At 25.1% G+C, this 16827-nt stretch overlaps 1 protein-coding gene across 3 annotated transcripts in view; it reads left to right on the top strand.

Annotated features, from left to right (window-relative positions):
- The window catches only part of LOC129608336 (1-phosphatidylinositol 4,5-bisphosphate phosphodiesterase classes I and II), a 285565-nt gene continuing 268738 nt past the window's right edge, over positions 1 to 16827 (top strand). For all 3 annotated transcript variants that reach the window (XM_055519797.1, XM_055519798.1, XM_055519796.1), the window contains exon 1: positions 1 to 353. The gene's annotated coding sequence lies outside the window, so the exon portion shown is untranslated. The remainder of the gene's footprint in view (positions 354 to 16827) is intronic.

Below are 16827 nucleotides of genomic sequence, written 5' to 3'. Positions count from 1 at the left end.
TATAAGAGTATATAGAGAGGCGGGAAATAAAAATTTTATAATGAATTTAATAATTCGCTCCATAATGCTTAGGTGTTTAAGAAACAAATTGAACAATAATTTTAAAATTTCGTTTTAAAATTGTAATTTTTTTATATTAAAATATTAATTTTTAATTGAAAATAAGTAATCATTTTTTAATACAATATAATACCTACATCAAAAAATAAAAATAATTTATAATTGTTTTGTAAACTGAAATTAGTGTTGTGTGTCAAGTACAATATAGAATGAAGAAATTAATATATGTGACTGATGACAACCAATATTATTGTGAATGCTGTTGAAATTAGGAAGTTGCAAGAAATTTTAAGGTATGTATATTTCTATTGTTGTACTTAATTGACTTTTTGTATGCACATTAATAGCCATTTCTATATTAGTACTTAATTTATTAATTGTGGCACACATATTTTTTTAAAAAATGACTATTTTACATAAAATACAAATATGATATTGTTTTATTAATGGGTAAATTTCCACATTCTATCTGAAATTTTGTTAAACCAAAAAAATTTTTAAAATTCAATCAAAATCGATTTCATCTTTACGGAAGAAACAAGTTTCCATTCAACATAATAATTTTGTACTATACCTAAATAATATTAATTAAAGTTTTCAATTTGAGTTTTTTTTTAAATTTAAAAATGTCTTGTTATCTAATCAAAAATAATTTGGTTGATTTAGTTTATTATTCATTCATGTATAAAGAATATTATTTTTATTTTTGAAATATTATACACCTATTTATGTTGTTACATATATACATATATGTATATGTACATTTGTGTGTAAGTGTATATAATATTTTTATAAAATAAAATCTTATTAATTCTGAAATATTTCATTAATTAATTATTTTTGTTTTTTTTTTTTTCAAATTTTCATTCTATATATTGAAATAAATAATAATAAAAAAAAATTAAATATGTACAACATATAAGAAGCCAAATTACCTTGGCCTTTACTACAATGAATTTATTATATTTGAAATATAATTGAAAAAATAAATATTTATTAAAAATTTTGTTTTGTTGGTTAAAAAAGGAAAGTATGAATAATAAAATTGTTTATTATTGATTTGATTAACAATTTTTTATATAAAAATAGTATATAAATATGGCTAAGAAAATTATAATTGAACACACATAATTATTGTTATATATATCATATATAGATGTACATATATGTGCAAGTATGTAATTTAAATCAAAATTTTAAAATTACGTATATGTAGATACCTATAGGAACAATTTGAAAAATAATTGTCAAAATTTTAATAGCGATAGTTGATATTTTGATTTTCTGATCGATTAATAAAGTACATTCGATTAATTTAAAGAATGTATCATAGGACCATGACTGCTTAAACTTTTTGTACTATAAAAATCGATATTTTTAGATCCAATTACCTTGTGATCTAATCATTCAAAAAAATTTAATCGAATGATTCAAAATTATTGTGAATGCTAATTAAATTGGAAGTCTAAAATTAGTAAAGAATTGATGAATTATAGAAATTAAATAAATTTGTGGAAACAGGCAATAAAATCAAAAAATTTTAATTTCAAAGAATAAGTATACATACATACATACACATTTCATGGCAAAACAAATAAAAATACAAATTGTGCTAATAACTTATTTCTGAAATTTGACAAGATATTTTGAATGATTATACGTAATATTGTTCATCATAGTTTTAATTGAGGCAATATAAAGATCAACTAATTGATGACCCCGCAATCATCTTTGCGGGGTCATCAATTAGTAGGTAGTCATAATAAGGTGTGATTTCAAACATATAGAATAAAATTTTGAAAATTTTTTTTAAATTTTTTCTGTTTTTAGATTCTAGTAGGGCACTGGACAGGCATGGCCTATATCAAATTAAATATTATGTGCACACTGGTGCAAAACCGTATATTGTGTATAGCCCAATTTATATTTTGAGAATTGTAATGACCTCTTAGGAAATATTTTAACTTTTTAATAAGAATTACACAGATAGTGAACTGAAATTTAAATTTTTTATTATTGTGTGTACTTAATAATTATAAATATATATTTGAAAATTTTTTTATTGAGAAATATATATTGTCTTCAAAACCTATTATTTTATACATACATGTTTATATATATACATATATGTGTACTTAAAATTTTGTATTTAAATTATTATTAATGTTTATTTATGCAATGTTTAATTATTTTTTTTCAGTTTTAAACTAACAAAGATTTTTATTACGTTAAAATAGAAAACATGAATTTTTGAATTGAAATCATAAAATTTTTTTATTTTCAAAATTTTAAAACTTGTACATTACTTATATATTTAAATTTTCATAATTTAATTGTTTATTTTTATTAAAGATTTCATATTTCGAGTAAGTATATAAGTACGAATTTTGTATAAAAATATTCAAAATTTCAAAAGAGTATAATAATTATTAGATTTATTATTTCTTACATAAAATGAAAAATTTAAAAATTAATTTGACTGTTTAATATGATTTCCTATATAATTTCAAAAAATTTTTGTTTTAGTAAAGATTCCAAAATCTTGTATCTACATACATACACATGTCTGTATTTTTGGTTGAATTTATTATGATTTTATTTTCTATTTTTTCATTTATTAGTACTTAGAATAAAGGGTGAAAAATTGTTAATGAGATGAAAGAGAAGATATTTATACTAATATAAACTAGATGGCGGCAACAAACATTGTTAAACTAACAAAGTATTTCTATATATTTCTCTAATTACCTTAAATATTAAACTGACTACTTTTATTGTCGCATTAAATAATAATATTTAATTTTCTGTACTTATGTGTTTTTACATATTATTTTCAAAGTTTCAATATTATAAATTGTAATGGAATATGATGGTTGTTATTGCAATATTAGCCGCCGCTTTTAAATTTTTAACTTCGACTCATTCAGTTTGACACACTTATTGACAATCATTTTGAACATATACATATATACATACGTAATATATGTATGTATATTTTCAAAAGCTCCTATGTATTATCTCTTTTATATTAATAACAAAATTCTTTTTAAAAAAAATTTTAATTTCTAGAACAGTATGTACTTGTATAACATTACATTTTTTATGGTTACTATTTTCGAGTATACAAGTCTAATAATTGTTTTCTTTTAAGTTTAAAATAATATTTTTCATTAAACGCCTATACAATGTTTACTTTAAACTATAAAATGTACTCGTATATTATGATGACAGCAATTTTTATAAAAATTTAACAAACTTAACAACCAGTGGTGGTTTACCGCAAAAAAAATTTGATTTTTTGATATTTTGATATATTTTGTTATTTATACATATTTTTCCCTTTTCATTTATTTGATATATATGTATATATGTAATTGCCAAACAATGTAGCGCCATAAATAAGTATTGATTCATAAAAATAAATTTTTATTGAATTTTATATGAAAATGTAAATGTTAAGGGACGGGTAGGTAGGTGACTATAAAAAATATTGTTTACTACTCGTATATGATTAATTTCATTAAGCATTTTGTTTACTTATAATACTTATATACATATATATGTACATTATGCAGAGGTATGAGTATAAGTATAATATTTTTATGAATTAAAAGTTAAGAATCGAAAATGGGTCGAAAATTTTACATTCTTAGTATAATAATGCCGTAAAATATGATTAAATTTCATAATTTTAAGTTGTAAGTAAAACTTGTCATTTCTTATTATATAAGTTAATGTATACTAAAAAATTAACTCTATTCAAATCACTTGCTCATATTCTGCGTTGGGCAGTTCACGTCCAACTGTATGAGGGATATCTCTGGGCATTTACTTGGAGTATTTTAAGTGGGATATGGAGGACTTCAATAAGCTATGGCTGGCTGCACTGATCGAAAAGAGATTCCTTTGCCCATATTTTTCTTCAGTATTTGTAGATTACTACAATAAAATTAAAAAATTTTATGTTAATAATTTGATGAAATTCATGTTCTTTTACCATACATTATACCCCAAAAGTTACATAGTTAAATTATACTTAACTGAAGTTACATACAATTTATGTGTGATATAAAACTTCCTTTACAGATTAACAAAAATTTTTAGACTGCTTATAATAATATCAAAAATTTGAAGTTAATTGGGAACTATTGAAATTTTTAAAGTTATAAAATTTGAAAAAATTCTTTATAGTTTGTTGAACTATACATTCTTATATCTAAGTATATATTTATAGGAAAATATTTTTTATGTAAAATTATTTTTTAATATGCTTATATAATTGGTAATTTTTATTGAATATTAACTTGACCAGTTATTTTATTGTAAAATCAATACTTTATTACTGTTGTAAATATTCAAAGAGAATATTCATTTTATTAATAGATTTCTGTAGAAGATAAGAATATACGTTATACACAATTATATAAGTACATATACATATGATCATGATATGATTTTTGTGAAATTCAATATAAAATTCAAACTGATGAAGATTCCCCCATGTATATATACGCGTATATAATTGTATTAATAAAATTAAAGCAATTAAAATTGCTATAGGAAATAGTATAAAAATTTTTATATTCTTTTTTATCTCTAAAAATCAGATTAAAATAATAGTTTATATATTTTTCTTGCTCCTAAAAAATTTAGTGTTTTTACCATGTATATAAGGTCAACGTCTACTAACCCTATGTAGAGTATTTACCTGTGGACCGTGCGGTTGGCACATTAACGGGACGCTGTTTATTTGGGAAGATGGCAGCCGGTTGAGCATCTCCTTATCCAATGTTCGTCAGAGATGCTTAGGCATTGAATGACCGAAAACATGCAACATATGCTCTGCGACTGCTCCATTCTAATGCGAAGGTGAAAACTCTTTTTGGTAGGACATCAGTTTGATAGATTGGAAGAGGCCTCGAGGATGTCCGTAGTTTATCTGCTGAACTTGGTCAAGGACTTGTATGGATTTAGCGTTGAGACGTGTGTTGTGGGTGGATGCCGATGGGCATTCTATTTCCTTAGTGGTGGGAAGAAAATTAGCCAAATTACAAATAATAAATTTGAAAATAAATTTTTTTTTTCGGTTTGTGTCTTTAATTATGTCAATTTCTTTATTAATTTATCAACATCTATATACCACGAAATTGCAGTCACTTACCTTATACTAAAACAACCATTTTATTTATATATATATATGCGTCATACAATGTTCTTATATATATACCATAAACTTTAATATTTTTTACTATTAAGCCTAAATATTAAACAGATTATTTACAGAAACTAGTTTAGTTACAACAATAAAATAGAAAAACAAAATAAAGAAGAATAAAAAAACAGCTTAATTAACTACTTAATGGCAAATTACATGCCTTTAAAAATGCGATAAATCAATAATTGTGGTTACGTGGTTTAAAAAAAAAAGACAATTCTACAAAAAAAAAATATGAAATGAGATTAAAATTTTATGTTATAGAATTAAATTCATGATAAATTTAACAATATTTTAAAATTACTTAATTGTAATTTTATATTTAATTCAACTTAAGTGTACACTTGTACTATGTGAAATAAAATTTATTCATTTACTATATACTTAAAAAAAAATTAATGAATAGTCACAATTTTTTAAAAAAATAATTAAATTTAAAAATTTTTATTCATTAGATCGATTTTGAATAGTTAATGTTGAAAAACGAGTGTATTCGCATTTTCTACAAAAATTACACCTTATACTCGCTCATAAAGGCAGTGAAATATAAATTTTTATATTGAAAAAAAAAAAATTTACATAATTATCAGATGATCAGAATATTTATTTCTTTATTTATTTTTGACATTACACGAATTTCAATTACATAAACTTAAACATTTTAAACTGTTATACACATATATAAAATTATTTTTAATGTTATAAAACAAACTGATTTAAAATTTAATAATTAATTGAATGCATAGTCTTTTAAAGTAAAATGTTATTAATTAAAATAGAAAAAGGTCGAAAATTCGGTGCTCGTCATAAAGTAGGTATATGCACAATGACGCATACTTTAAAACATGTGTTTAAAATTAATTATAATAAAATTTCATATAAAAGCATATTTAATAAAATTTTCAAAAAAAAAAAAACTCCTTTTTTTTCTGAGTAAAAACAATGTTATAAAATAAAATTATTCCATTCCATTAATTATTATTACACTTATATTTTTCGAAAATTTTTTTTAAAATTAAAAAAAATTTTCAAGTGCATTTTTATACAAAGAATAAGTACTCTTATTAGTCATTTATATATTTTAAGTACTTTGTTATATGTATGTATGAATATATTCGTATATATACGAAAATATTCGTACATGAAATTCTACTTATGTTCAATATTTTTTAAATTTATTTCAACCTCTTGAATATTATTAATCATATATGTTTTTTACAATCAGTTTTTTATAATAAATTATAAAATTATCATTGCTGAGTATATTTCAATGAATCTTATTGTTCAAAACAGTAAAATTACATATAAAATTGAAAAAATATTAACAAAGCACTCTGATTTTTTAAGTTGTAAATATGTATATCAAAAAATGCATTTTGTAAATTATGTTAACACTTAACGGTTGGGCGCCGTAGATTTACGTTTTTCCATTCTGACTTCCTAGGACGGGTCACATAGATTTACGTTTTCGTATGAATTTTTAGTATGTTGCATTAGGGGTTTTCTCTTACGCACATTGTTATCTTTTCTATATTACTATTATTTAAAGTACTATCCGCCTGTTGTTCCTACGGCGTAGTTTTGATTTTAGGAAATATTTCTAAATAATTTAATAATGTTAAAAATGGCAAGCAGTAAAGAGTTTTTAGAAAACTTATCGGGAAGTGATGTTGAGTTTGAGAACCTTGATGAAGAAAGTGATGTTTCAAGTGATGAAAGCGAATTTTTATCTCCTAGGAAAAAAAAATTCCACGTATATTATCGTCTTCAGAGAGTTTGAATTTGAAGATAGCGAATTAAATAAAATGGACGTCCCAAGACAATTTAATGTCTCTAGAACCTTTTCTTGGTTTTACTGGGGTACAACAAACACCCAATACTGTTATGAAATATTATAAGAAATATATTTAATTTAATAAAGTTTTATTGTAGTTACAAAAATACATGCAAGTTTATTAAATTCCCCTGAAAAATGCCCGGAAACTAGGAAAGACAGAGCAGGTTCGATCCGTCTGTTAAGTGTTAAGTATGTATATATAATGTTCAATGTCAAATGTGCTATTTATATATAAAATACACATATATAATATAAATGGGATTGCCTAGAATGAAACTTCCCTTTTATTGTTAACTTAAAGTTCATAGAGTTTTTAAAATTTTTGACATTATCTTTCTTATTTTTTCGTTGCATTTTTGTATAGTTATCGCTTGAGTATATACTGCAGCTATATATTATCAGCATACATAAATATTTTTCCGTTCAGAGAAAGTTCAGCTAGCTCATATTTATATAGCTGTTGAACAGCGAAGTAGGATCTTCGTTGAACAACTTCAAAAGCAATTGCTGACACTTTACTGTGCATTTTTTTTTCATATTGTTTAAATTTTATTCTATTTATTGAGTGCATGCTTCAATTATTGTTTGCAAAATTGATTATGGTGTTATGGGTTTGAAATTACTGCGAAATTGCTGATATTTCCAATTTTATATAATATTAATTTATTTAATTTAATATTTTGTGAAAATTAATTTAATTTTAAAATTTTATTAATTTTGTTTTTTTCCTTTGAAGTTCCCAATTTATCTCACTTTATCTCAATTCAATTTGGGTTTAATATTAATTTTTACTCCCTTATGTAATAATACATAATATACAAGTTCTGTTCTCTTGTATAACAGTTTATTGCCAATTTAAATGAAATAAGAATTTTATTGATTTGATTATTGTTATATAATTTAAAAATTATTTTATATTCGAGTTATATATGTACATACATATATGTATGTACATAAGAAAATTAATAAGAAAAATGTAAATTTACGTAAGTAATAATAAATTTAATATTAGAATTTTTTTTTAAGTAAATTAAATTTTATTTTACATTATAAATAAATTTACGCCATTTTTATATTTCCTTTTATATTGCGTTTAACACTAGAAATTAAGAGTAATATTCATTGTTTTTTACATTTTTTTTTTTCAATTTTATTTCAAAAAAAAAATTTTCTAAAATTTAATTATACCAGATTTAATGTTCAATTTTATGTATCACATAAAACAAAATTCATAATACTTACATACGTGCTTATAATAAATTATATATATATATATGAACTTACATAAGTAAGTATGGATGAGAAAAGTGCTGAATGTATAAAGCCAGCGATAATCTAATAATTCTAAAGTAAAATGCTTTTTTTCTTTGTTTTGTCTTTTATAGGTCCTAAAAGGGCGAAAATACTTTTATTGTTTTATTTTCTTGATAATTTCATTCTGAATTGTTATAGAGAATAAAAATATATAGAGAGAAAATGAAAGAAAATTTTCTCTTATATAATTTTCTTGTTGTTCTTTTTGTTTTTTTGTTTTTTTTTTGTATGTATAATGAAAAGATTCAATTTTAAATTTCATCCTGTACTGCAATATAAAATAATTTATTTTTAACTTAAAATGAAATTTGTAATATTCTCAATATATTTTATGTTTTAGTTGTTGTTGTTGTTGTTGGAGAAAACAAAAATGAAAGAATCTTTTCAAGAAAAATCCAGAAATAGCAGAAATTCAAAATAAAACTTTGTCCTTTTCTTTCTCATTTTCCTCTTTATTTTTGTTTTTTTTTTTTTTTATATAAGTCATCTTCTTTAACTCACTTTTTCAAACAATGATACACGCAAGAAAAAAAAAGTATGAAGATTTTTTTATTCTTTACAAAAGCGTAGCGAAATGAGAGTTTCAAAAACAAAAGAAAAAATGAATACAAAATTACAAAATATGTTGAAAATTGCCTTTGGCAGGTGCCCATATCATACTATCAGACATTGATAGTATAATATGGGCAACTGTCTATATAATGACAAAGAGACATTGTATATAATGAGGTTTGATTAAATGGACAAAGAAGTTATACTTAGAGTTTATGATAACAATAAAAAATGTTAAAAAAATGTCAAATTGTGAAATAGACACAAAAACCGACACTAAAGTTCCCTTTCAGTAAACAGTGAATAATTAAATATTGAATATCATTGAAAAATTTGCATATAATAACTTGATTTTTTGCCCATTTCCAACAAAATTGAAATATAATTAACACTGAGATCGATTTTGTACACAATTTTCAGATTACTGTGCGCCTTATTTTTTCTTAACCCAAAAATATGATAAAAAAATCGTAATTTAATGGTCATTTAATATTTTATTTTGTCAAATTAAAATTTTTTTTCTACTTCGCAACTCTCTCACGATACTGCAATTAAAAGATATCAAAAGTTCAGTTTTAATAATTTTCAAATAAGTACTTCTAATTAAATACTTGAAAGCGATTCACGAAAATTGATAATGTAAAACAAAAATAAAATATGGAGAGTAGTTACGCACAATTTCGGTAGATGGCTATTTTTTTAATTTATACATACTTATTTCAAATAATGGTATTTTTAAGAGGTTTCAAACCAAGTTATTTAATAATAATTTTTCTGCAAAATAATTTTTATATTAAAGTAGTGTTCCATACTAACAAACTAATGTCAAATACTCTCCCAGGAGTAGTTTAGAAAATGTTAAACTTTTAAAAAAAAATTAAGAATAAACGAAATTCTAAATAATTCCTTTCAGTCTGTTTAAAATACAAAATTAATTGCAAAATTACGATTTTTAATTAAAAATCGAATAAATAAATGAAGTTTCATTATCAAAATAATTTTTTTTTCACATTTTTTTGTCTGCTTAAATATAAAAACAACACTTCTGTTCTTGCTTTAAATAAAAATTCATTATTCAAATTATTTTAAATTAAACATTGAATGTTTTTTAGAGATTCACCGATAAGAAAAAAAAATTATTTCTTTTTCACTTTTGTATTACAAATTTGAATAAAAAAAAACTCTAAATTAAAAAATAAACAAACAATGAAATGAAAGAAGTCTATATAGAAGAAAGAAATAAAAGAAATAAACGATTCAACTGATTGAATTAGAGTTGAAAAAAAATAATAAAATATTTCTAATTTAATTTTGGGAAGAAAAAACCATTTTCAAGTTTTAAATTATCTCAATTGAATCTCAATCGCAGGTGATAATCATTACTAATGAAGTCAAATTTTCTCAGAGAGTTTTTTCCTTTCAATTCTTAGAGAAGTTTTTACTAAATGTTTTGTTTTTTTTTTCTTATTGATTTAAATCTCGTTTTTTTGTTTTCACAATAATTTCATTGAGGGTTTTTTTCTTATTTAGAATATTGTATCAAGTATAGAAATTTCTTTTATAAACATGCAAATGCATAATTAAGCATTAATATTATTTTATCAAGAAGACTAATTAATTGTATTAATTCAATTCATTTCTTATAATATTTTAAATAATTAATTATTTTCTGTGAATTTAATATTTGTTGGTAATGTTTTGATTATTTTACTGTAGATGCTTGTAGATTGTAGATTTTAAGGAAACCGAGTGGAACAGGAGTAACCCTCCAAGCAACCGCAGCCATTCTTGACTTATTGTAGCCTCCCCACGCTCCCGCCTATAATATCACCGTCCCAACCACAGAGCCGGAGATATCCCTAAGGGGTTTGGACAACAGTTCCCGAACACTTAGGGACCCATGTCCAAGACAATTGCGGCGCCGAACAGCCAGTGCCGGACAGTCGCAGAGAATGTGCACGGCGGTGTCATCACTGCCCCCACAAAATTTGCACAGGGGGGAGCCCAACTTCCCAAGCCTAGGTGGTACTTCACTGGGCAGTGCCCGTGAAGAAATGCGCAATAGTGCGAACTCGGCTCTTGCTCATTCCCAGCAACTCTGCGGTGAATCTGCTAGAGCACGCCGAAAAAAACAACTTCGCATAACGGCACCCTTTCGTATCCCGCCAGTATTCGGCCGCATTCCGCCGCGAGCAGGCAGGCAAGCCTGGCCATCACGTCGGAAGAAGGCAGATCGAAAAAAGGCAGCGGCTGCACGAAGTCAGCCCCAGATACCCTCCGCGCAAGCCCATCGGCAATTTCGTTGCCCGCACGGCCATTGTGGCCCGGCACCCAAATGAGCGTGACTCTGTTCTCCGATGCCAATTCCACAAGTGCAGCAATGCAGCCTCAGATCAGCTTGGATGTAACCTGAGCTGAATCAAGCGCTCTGTAGATGCTTCAGAGAACCGTATATAAAAACTATTGATAGGGTGCTGAATATAACACAGACAAATTGTCGATGGGCTGAAATGAAAGCTAGTAAATTGTGTGCTCTGGAGTGCACAACGGTCGTTCGTGCGCAATAAATGGTTGGGAGGAAAGGGTCCGGCCCTATCTCACTCCAAAAATTTTATATCTGCCTTGGGACTGGGTAACTAACCCCATTTAAGGCTATTGGTGAGTCTACTCACTGAGCATTACCTCTCGATGTTCTATCTGAAAAGGATGGGCAACGCGAAAAACGAGATCTGCTGAGAATGGGTACGAAACGGTAGAGCACTCATTATGTGAATGCAGAGCAGTACCCCGCCTGCGACTGAGATGCATCGGAAACAACTTTGTGACCCTGACGGAAGTCTGGCGGCTTGTGATGGCTGCCATACTGCTATTTGCTAGAGGCCTGAATTTAGTGTTAATGTAGTGTGCGATAAGAATCACAAAAGAATCGACCTGAAGGCAGTCTAAGTGCTTCGGTTCGAGGGTAAGAGGGCAAAAAAAAATTTTTTGAAAAACGTAAATTGCTGTAAAATTCTGTTATATCCGCTCTTATACACAGTATATCTATTGAAAACCTAGTGGGCATAATAATAAAAATTTGGTGAAAAGGGTATCTGACTTATACCACAGATGCATCAATAAAAGAAGGATCGCAGTAGATCCTACGTAATGGTTCATTCCAAATATTTAATATATAATTTCATTTAGAGTCTTTCCATCTATTCGTCAAGATATTCTTCTGACTTCAACTTATATGATTTTAGTCATATCATCAGCCTCCCTGACATTAAGTATTTTCATACAGATGGGCTTGTGTTGGTAGTGAGTGTATTATTTTATCGAGAGATGTCCACAATGAACGACAATGTCCAGTATGTTATATTTCAAAACAGACAATTTTAGGGGTAATAGAGGCAGATTTTTTTTGAAAAGCTGGGAATATGAGTAAGAGTCATGGTATGAAATGAGAAAACGAATCTATAAGTAAAGTACTGTTTAACAGGGGACTTTTGAAAACACTTTCTAAATAGCTCCCAATAAAATTAAAAACACAATCACATCAAAATTAAAGTTGAGCAAGCTATATTACGAGTATATCATTACAATAACCGCACATGTCCCCGTACTTAGATTAATATTCTTTTCACTTTTTTCTTCTGATTAGAAAAAGAGCTCATCTGAGAATATTAAAAACAAAAATAATAAGAGAAATTTAAAGAAGAAAAAGCAAAAAAAAAAGCTCAATGATTCACCTGCTTTTGTCGCTAATATCATCATCATCGTTTTACTGGGCCACACATACAACTTATGTATTATGTGTATTACGAGTATCACTATTGTATGTATTTATTTACTAATATTATGTGTGCTATTGTATTAAAAAAAAGTGTTTACAACTTACGTACATATATAATAAAATAACGTATTACACTCTCGCTCTGTTATTTTTAAGCTTTTAAATGACATTTTCGTATTTTTATTTGAAAAATATACTATAGATATATTTTTAGCTGTGAGAATGTCATACACCAACTAAAGGTGCATATATGTCTGATTGTGTATTTTAGTATGTTGATGAAATTTATTTTAGTTAAAGAGACAACTTATTCATTTTACGAACATAAGTAAATAATAATATTATTCTACGTTTATGAAGGCAGGTATATAAAATATCTATAGACGTTTATACATACATATATACATATATTCGTGTATTTTAATCAACATTATGTTTTTTTTTTGGTTCTTTTCTGTCTATTTACTATGAACGCTTTTTAATAATCATTCAACAAAATTTATTTTTCAACTTATAAGAAATATTTATACAGAAATTACCGGTGTTTAAATTTAGTTTTTTTGATTATAATACTCGATTTACTATTTAGAATATTCATATTACATGAATTTTTACGATAAATATATTGAAATGAAACAAATAAGATTTTGTATTTGATTTTGTGTGCATGAAATCGATTCAGATTCGTTTGTCATTTTACCATTGAGAGACTGCCACCCGCGCAACTCTAAATTATTTGATTGTCACTCGAACAATTCTAAATTATTTGACTGCCGCTCGAATAACTCGGAATTAATTTACTACCGCTCGGCTAAATTATTTATTCGCCAGTATATATCGGCAAATAAATGTAAAGAAAGCTATAAAAATCGGAGCATCCGAATGGAATGTCCGTTTTAAAGGCCATTCAATATATTGCTTTCGCTGACATCGTTTTATTGAACATTTGAATTGATATCGATTTATCTTTGAGCTGTAAGGTAATAACATTTCTGTTTTGTAAATATTAACAGGTTATTGTGGTGATTTGTACTAAATATTTGTTGCTTTTATATTGTCATTGTCATTTACAAACATAAAATGATTGTAATATTTGTTCTTTTTTTATTCTGTTAATATTTTTTGTATTTTATTTTTTTTTCGGGTATATACATATATAATATTTAATCATATTTGTATTTATATTTGAATGCTCATCGTTTAAATACTCGCAAATGTATAATTATGCGATGATGCGAGCATTCTCTTGGGGCTTTAATCATCTATATAAGAATTTATAAATGTGCAGTATGCTTTATTTATTTATTATTTGATAAACACATTTGCATCCATAAACGTACATATTATAACATAAGAGTATTTAAAATAATATGTATATAATTAAAGGCACATAGTATGTACATACAAATGTTATATGTGTATATTTAAAAAAATAATGAATGATGCCACATATTAAGCTTTTGAAATTAAATTTCTTCTAGTAATAAGATTTTTGTATGATAATTACGAATTCTAGGTATTTTGTATAGTCAAATTACTTATTTTTATACTTAGAATTTGTTCTTATAAGTGTAATAAGAGAAAATATTAGATTACTTATAAACTTACATTACACTTATGCATACATATATATCTAATATTTAATTTTCATATTCTCTAAACAATGTTGTTAAATAACAATGTTTATATTGCAATTCGTACGTATACATGTTGAATTTTAAAATTTGTTATAATTAAAAATTCAATCGATGTAATTGATTTTATATTATTGTGAATTAATTTACTAAATTTGGCATTCAAATAAGAACAATAACAAACTGATAGCATGTTGTGTAGGTTTTGAAAATTAATTTAATATACATTTTTATTTAATAAAAAAAAAAATGTTAAATTAATTAAAATTTTTTAAAATGACAGGGTTAAATGATGATTTAATTTATATTTTTATTAACAATCTTAGTATGTAATTTATATAGTTTTTAAGTATATTTATGCGTGCTTAATTGTATTACATAGTATTTTATTGTAGGTAAGACAAGGCCATTGAACAAGTTTTTTTAATAAATTCTGAATATAAGATTATATAAAAAGTATATGTTATGTGTGTAATAATTAACAACGATTTCGGGAAATACGTATACATATTATGTTCCTTGAAACACACTCTAACTGAATAAATTACTTTATAGATTGGATTTTATAATTAAATTTATTTTAGAAAAATTAGAATGTATTTGAATGGCCCCGTCCGTGCGTTTGCTGTCAACAAACCGACATCAATTTTTTTTAATACGAATTTTTTTCTCCTCTAACAGTTATAGTCTCTCAAATTGTTTTCTTCATTAGCTTATTGTGTCAGATTTATTTTTAAATGCCGCAAACTTAGCAAAGACAAATGTCACTGTCAAAAAACTGTTTTCTCTTTCAAAATTTTTAAAAATAATTTCTCCTCATTGGAGAAGACAGTTTTTTTTTTTAAATAGACTTTTTATTAGATATTATTGAAAATTTGGTTTGATCCAATTTAATAACATTTTATATAAGTGAATATTATTATATTTGAAAAATTGGACTAAGTAAAAAATTAACTAAGTATTTTTCCTTACATTTCTTTCTTCATAAATTCATAATACACGATTAATTTTATATAAAAGATATTAAAAATAAAAAAAATATTTCACTGTACTGCTGTTATAAGACATGTACATACTTATATAAACATATGTACATAATATGTATGTATATTAAATTTGTGTACATAATTGTGGTATACAATATGTTGATTTATTTTTCAAAATTTTAATATTAGTAATTTGCTTCAATTTTATTATGAATTAACCGGACGCCCGTCGTCGTTTATTAATATGTTGCTTTTTCAAAAAAAATTTGTAAATAATGGAAAAGAAAATAATCATATAATTATTATTAATTTTATTAAAAATTTTTATTTCAATTTCAAAAAAACACATTGAAATTCAAATTTTAGTTTTCGAACACTTGAACATTTAATTGCAAATACATACAATTCTAAATTTAAATTTTTACATTTTCGTGTAATTACGTTTTACTAGATTATTATAGAATCCGAGTATGATATTTTTATACCCGTTTATAGCAATCATTTTTATGATAAAGCTTTCTTTATAAGTACTCTCAAATTTTTGTATGCCGTTCAACAAATCAAATCGTGTCAAAACTGAATATTTCTATTGTGCAACTCTTATAGTTTGATTTCGTATCCTGCTTGTTCAGTCACTTTTGTATTCGCTTCTCACCTTCTAAAATAAAATGAATAAATGGTGAGTAAATTCGGTATAAATTTCAAAAAAGACGAGATATGACATACGAAAAGGACTGTCTGTTATACGTATACAATCACTTAAATAGTAAGAGAAATTTACTCTTCTCTCAGTTTTTCTCAAAATTTTATTATACGAGCATTCACTCAAAATATTCACTCATTTCTTTCTTATTCGGCAAGTAAGAAGATATCTTATATTTTTAGACCGGGCCTCGAAATTTTGTAAAATACTTCTCTTAATTAATTTTTTCATGAAATTTATCATTGTTACTCAAATATTGCTTCTGTCACTATGATATATTAAACGTATTCAAAAATTAAAATAGCTTAAGCTATGGGGAAAATTTTTCATATAGTAAAAAGCTTGTCTTAAATAAACATCAACCTTTGCTTTCGATACTATCTAAACTTTTGGGAAAAAAAAATCGTGGATTTTGTATTTCGTAAATCTGTATAGACACCATTATTCAAAATTATCTTTTACCCTTATTTACATGTACAAAGTATTATTCGTATATATTGTACATATTTACATATTACAAATATGTACATTTTTTTTTCATGAAAAACGAATGTCATCTCATAATAAAATTTTCATCTCAAGTTTGAAAATCCGTGATTTTATTACATACGCACGTAATAAAAATATCTTAAAGAAAATAATAAAAAAAAAAAATAAAAGAATTTTATAATTTTTTTTTTTAAATAATAAAGCAGAATAAGAGTTTTGGAGGAAGAGCATGGCGGGAAAAACTCAATATTTGAAAAGAAAA

This window comes from Condylostylus longicornis, unplaced genomic scaffold (assembly GCF_029603195.1).
Source record: "Condylostylus longicornis isolate FDR11 unplaced genomic scaffold, ASM2960319v2 ptg000031l, whole genome shotgun sequence".
Taxonomy (NCBI): domain Eukaryota; kingdom Metazoa; phylum Arthropoda; class Insecta; order Diptera; family Dolichopodidae; genus Condylostylus; species Condylostylus longicornis.
Note: the sequence above shows the minus strand (reverse complement) of the source record. Positions and strands in the feature narration are given on the sequence as shown.